The following is a 6,595-nucleotide window of genomic DNA, read 5'->3' on the forward strand; positions in this document are numbered from 1 at the left end:
GCTCACTACTAATTCAGTCCAAAAACTTATCGCTTTGATACTACTTAATGTGAGGACTTCGAGTGCTAATCTAATCTCAAAGCACAATCGAACGATTCAAACGCCAAGCTAAGAAAGCAAGGAATTTTTTTTTTCAAAAGGGTCGAGGGTACCTCGCTCGAGCGCATGATCGTGCTCTCGAGCGAATGCCGCCCCTTGGGTTCAAACCCAAAACCAGGCTCGATCGAGTGCAGGTTCAGGCACTCGAGCAAGAGGAACTCTGCCCGAAACTCAAAATCCAGTACTAAACTTACTTCAAATCAACCCACAACATATATATATCAAGTCTGACAAAATATACGGGGTTCGAGATACAATCAAAAGCAGTACTTACTACAACACAAGTTAGATCATTTACAAAAGAGTTCTAAACATGACAACTTCTACACTCGATGCCCCACGTCTATCTCTCAGTCCCGAGCTAATCATGTTGCCTCTGACTCGATCGTGCCCCACCTGTTTCCAAGTACACATACAAAAACGAGACAACAGCCAGATAACTCCGGTGAGAATAATATTCCCAGTAAAAGCAACATAACAAGCAATATGAAATAATATATCAAAATCATGGCATATAACTTCAACATAATTCAAAGATGAAATGAATTAAATGCATGTCTTTAAAATTCGGGATTATCTAATCGGATAATCAAAAGATAATTTGGTTCTTCGGTTGGGATCCCAAGGACAAGATATCACAACAACTCACCGACTCACCCAATCGATGTGGATGATGTATATCTCAATCCTCTAGAATTTGGAGCAACTATAAGGAGTATTCAGACTCTGGGAGACCTCAACAACCCAGTCACTCTAATATAGTCTCCAAAACGTCTAATTCGATAAGAAATCAAATAATTCGTCTCAAGATGAATGCATATGAAAATCGTAATACATTCAAGGATAATTCAAGTATTCAAATAACATGCAAGTATGTGATTTCAGGAAACTCAAAAATCAAATCAGATTCGAGTATTCGCCCCTTTTCAGTGTGATGTCGGCTTTTACCTTTTCTCAATTCGAAGCTCCAACTCAGGATAAGCTACAAAGACAAAAGATACAATCAAAATCCATCCAAACTCAATTCAAACCAACAAGGTAAACTTGTTACCAATCTCGATCAATTCGTCGACGATTTGAATTCTACTAACTCCAAGTTTAACAGCATTAAAACAATCTGAAATGAAGTATACTAGGATCAATATCAACATTCAAACTCAATAGAAACACGTCTTAATCAATTCAAACTAATCGGTATCAAAACTCGAACCGGCGGAATAACGGCCATAAACGGCTAACCGAAAATCAACAAACATCAACACAACTCTCCAAATCAATTCAAACAACAGCAATCCATCCAAATCTCATCAAAAACATTCCAAAACCAAAATCCCAGAAATTGACATTTTCGAATAAACTTCAAAAAATCATAACAATTCCAAACATCGTTCTTTTTTTTTATCCGAATTAGATATACAATCACGACTAGCTCAAGAACGCATATATCCAATAATAATCAAATTCCATTGACATCCAAAAATAGAAGCATAATAGATCGGAATAAAACTTACGTCAAAACGAAGCCCTCTCAGCTGTGATCGCGGATAAACCTTAAGATCAAATTTCTAACGGATGGATCGTGAGAACGGAAGGATTTAAAAGATCAAAACCAAAGAAAAGATGGAAATGGCGCTTTGGGAGAGAATGAGAAGAAGATACACACATGCACAATCTTACAACTTATAAATATCTTCTTTGATTAGTCAAAATTTAAGATTTGCACTTAAGCCCTTGAATTCTTCGAAACTTGCAATTCAGCCCCTGATCAAATTTCAAAACTTCCAATTCAAACCTCGAATTTCATAATCTCAGAATATCAATATTAATCTCAATTAAGATAATTTCGAGACGTTACATTATTATAAGACACCATAAGTACTTAAATAACAAGAAATTGTAAACAAACACATTTTGTCATGTCAAGGTAAACAATATCAAAATTATTCATATAACTTATATTATTAACCAAAATAAACCATGCTAAATCAATAAAGAAAAAACTAGTTCAAAATAATTATAAGCCATCATACAACTTAAATTAATTACAAGAAAGTAAACCATAACTGGAGTTTTTTTTTATTAAAAAAATTGATTTCAAAAATACCGTGGGAGGGGGGAGGTTACAAAAATACTTTGAAATGCTGTAAAGAAGAGAGGACACTGCCAATGCCTACCTATCATAGGCAGTGTATGCTGCCAGGAAGCGTCCCACGCTGCCCACCTATTCCGTCCCCTACATTTCTTGTGATCGATCTTTCCCATATGAATTAAGTTTCCTTTGAATTATATAAATTCATGCAGCGTGAGAATCACATTGAATTATATAAATTCATGCATATGAAAGTAAAATTAGAAGCCTATAAAATTCAGAGATTACATACTTCTACATCACAATTCTCAAATTTAAGTTTCCTTTCTTTCTTTCTTACGGTTCTTCTTCTCTTTTGAAATTTTTTTGATTTTCTTATCTGAAATTTCTTCTTCAGAATGGATACGTTTATGTGCTTTTATATTTTGGTGGTAATGTTATTGTCGAGAATAGATCGGTCGAATATATCACCTTTTATAGTAGACCGATACGAGTATTACGATCTATTACTTTATTCGAGTTTGTTCAAGTTGTGCACAAAATGTTGATAATTGATCCAGTGAATTTTATTATCAAGTTGTCACAAAATATTCATTCATGGAGAAATATCTTGGCATGAAATTATAGTCAATCTTGTTGATGTTCATGCTCTGGAATTTTTAAAGCAATGCCCCCAATATTCATATATTGAATTTGTACATTGAAGCAACTCATATTGACCATCATGTTGACCAAGAACCATGTATTCCACATGCCACTGAAGGATTAAACAATATATATTTGAATCATGAAATTGGATCATGAGATCAATATATCACCGGCCCGTCAGACCCAAACCTGCATGTTGGCCAAATACGACACTTGGTTGGCACCAAAATATTGGTTCAACAAATTAGAATTCAAAAAGACAAAATTGTGCACCAAATATTGATGGCTTTGATATGGGTGCCCTTTGTTCGAATCTGGCTACTAACGAATATGTTTATAGAAGTGCTACTGAACCAGAGATGTCATATGGTGAGTCTAAAGAAGAAGATGATAACGATGTTATAGTGACCCTACCAAGATCACCTACAACTAGACTTAATAAGCATGCAATTAGATAACTTAAGCAAAGTGATAAAGCGAAATAAACAGCAAAAACTAATCTGGGTTACAAATCAAACCAACGGAGTAAAACCGATGACTAAAACTAAAAGCGATAAACTCTTATACAACGAAATCGAAAATCAGTATCAACACCAGTGAACTAACAAAAACTCCATGCGACCACAGCTCCAGCTCTCAAATCTTTCTCGTTACACCAGCATCGTCGAACCTGAGACCTGCCCGCCAAATAGGGTGTCCAAGAAACAAAACACTGGACGTAAGTGACTACACTCAATACGATAAGCATGAGTATACAAACCTATTATGATGCATGCAAATGACTGGGTAATGGTTATCACAAGTCCAGCTCAGTCTAGGCGCCAAGGAGTATGTAGTATCATCTGGGTTCAACTTCGTTGGGTACATCCACACACTCGTCAAGATCATCGTAATGTCAATCTCCGTCATCATGACGTCTCTCGGTGTCAGACAATATAAAAAGAAATATAGGGCTGAGCGATCCTACTACAAAGGCTATCTCGAAGGAGACTCGGCACAACATGAATATGCACATGCAACATAATATATCAAAACAGTAAAATATGTATCGTGGCACATAAAATAAAACATATAATCATGCATACTCACAGGATATCTTAGTCAGTACTTATGTAACTTACTAAGACAGTCCTTATAGCACCGATCTAGGGTCCATGCCTACAAGACAATATTTACCATATCACTATTACTGAACTAAAAGTCTTAACTAAGCTAATATATATTCCCTAATACTATTAGTGATCCAGGTTGTACCTGCGTCCGTCGTCAGCCATTTGCTGTCGAAGGCCCTAACTCCTGGGCACGACTCTGCTGCGACTTCGGAAGCATTTTGCTACCGCCTGAGCCTCGCCTAGATGGTTGGAACCCAAGAAACACTAATATTGGAGAGGACGGTAGTGAATTGGCAGGAAAATTGTGAGCCTCACATGCCCTATTTATAAGCGACGATCAGAAGATCCGATCTTCGCATGCTAGCCACGTTTCTAAACTATCCTGATCGGAAGCTTTAACCCACCTTCGAATGTTCCGATCTCGTGATTGTGATTGTGTGTATAAATTCTAGTGACACCTCACTAAGTGCGCAAGGCCTAACATTCGTAAGCTCCGGTCTCATGTTCGGAAGGTCCGAACTCACCCTCTGCTTCCAATCTTCAGCTTCTAGGGTTCGGTGCTTCCGAACCCACTTCGGAAGTTTCGATTTGTTCGGTGGTTCCGAATCCCTAATTCCACACTTTTGATGCGGTTAATCATCTGGTTAATTGATAGGTATCCTTTATTCATGTTTAACTATTAAGCTCATAAATGGGGTTCGGGTTACTAAACTCTCCCCACCTTAAGTGATTTCGTCCTCGAAATGATGATTGGGGATACTAAAACAAAACAGTAAATTTTCTTTATTACAACTGAACATTTTACAAAGTACCGGTGCTGAAATCAAAAGAAGATACATATCTCAAAACAACTCGAGATGCTCGGAACACATACGGCTCTCTAACTCCCAAGTTGCTTCCTCGGTGCCTCGACGCTGCCACTTCATGATGACTAGAGGTAGGCTCTTGTTCTGAAGCACTTTCTCTTTCCTGCCAATGATCCTGGGGGGTCTCTCCACGTACGACAGATCATGATCTAACTGAACCTTTGTCGAATGCAACACATGAGACTCATCCACAACGTACTATCTCAGCAAGGATATGTGGAACACATCGTGAATGCTGGAAAGATAGGGCAGTAAATCCAAATGGTAGGAAACATCCCCAACATTCTCAAGAATCTCAAACGGCCCTATGAGCCTCGGTGATAACTTACCCTTCAATCCCAACCTCATCACATTCCAAAAAGGTGAAATTTTCAAAAAAAACATGCTCACCACGCTGAAACAACAGAGGTCTACACTGCGTGTTGGCATAACTGACATGTCGATCCTGAGAAGTCTAACTGTTTGTCTGATCAACTCTATTTTGTTGGCCATCTGCTGGACTAACTCTGTCCCTCAACCTGATCCTCGCCAACCTAGTCCCAAAACAACGGTGTGCGACAATGATGACTGTAAAAAGCTTTGACGGGTGCCAATACAATTCTACGATGGTAGTTTTATATATGAAAACTCAACTAAGGACAAATGATCTTGCCAGGCTGGCCTAAAATCCATCACAGAAGCTCTGATCATGTCCTCGAGGGTGGGAATTGTCCACTCTGACTAGCCATCGGTCTCCAGATGATAATTTGTGCTCAAACTCAGATAATTACCCAAGGCACGCTGGAAACTACCCCAAAACCTGGAGGTAAACCTCGGATCTCTGTCATTGACAATACTCAACGGAATATCATGTAGGATTACAATCTCCTGAGTGTAAAGTCGCGTCATCCTATCAAAAGTGTAGTCCTCATTATACGGAAGAAATTGTGCAGACTTAGAAAAATGCGCTACAACAACCCAAATCACATCAGTGTTCCTGGAAGACAACGACAAGTGGGTGACAAAGTCCATTGTCATGTGCTCACACTTTCACTCAGGAATCTCCAAGCTCTGAAGCAATTCTCCGTGTCGTCTGAACTCTGCCTTGACCTGCTGAAAAACAAGGCATCCCGACACAAACTGGTAAACAATGTGCTTCATATCTTTCCACCAGAACCTCATTCGCAAATACTTTTACATATTCATACTGCCTGGGTGTACAAAAAAGCTCGTCTATCAACGTTGAATCATCGGAAACTACCACACGGCCCAAAAGACACAACAAACCATCTTTCTGAAGGTGAAAACTAGATGTAATGTCTCCCTGAGCTAACCGAGCTAACTTATAATGAGTCTTCGGATCTAAGCACTGTGCTTCCCTGATGCGAGTGTTCAAGGCTAGATCCGCAAGCACTGAAGAAACTTGAATATCCTATTGTTCCTTATTATGACGAAAAGTAAATCCCAAGAAACAAAACTCTTGTACCACTCGAGAAACTGCACTGGTATGAAGGGACTATCATACACTTTGTGACTAAGTGCATCAGCAGCATGATTTGAGGAACCTGGATGCTACTTGATCTCACAGTCGTAATCCTTCAACAAATCCATTCATCGGTGCTGTCTCATTTTCAAATCTGCCTGATTGAATAGATATTTCAAACTCTAGTGATCCGTGAAGATCTCAAACCACTCACCGCGAAGATAATGTCGCCAAATCTTAAAAGCAAAGAAAATGATTGCGAGCTCTAGATCATGTACGGGATAATTCTCCTCGTGAGTCTTCTGCTATCTAGAGGCGT

The sequence above is a fragment of the Henckelia pumila genome, chromosome 4 (assembly GCF_033568475.1).
Source record: "Henckelia pumila isolate YLH828 chromosome 4, ASM3356847v2, whole genome shotgun sequence".
Taxonomy (NCBI): Eukaryota; Viridiplantae; Streptophyta; class Magnoliopsida; order Lamiales; family Gesneriaceae; genus Henckelia; species Henckelia pumila.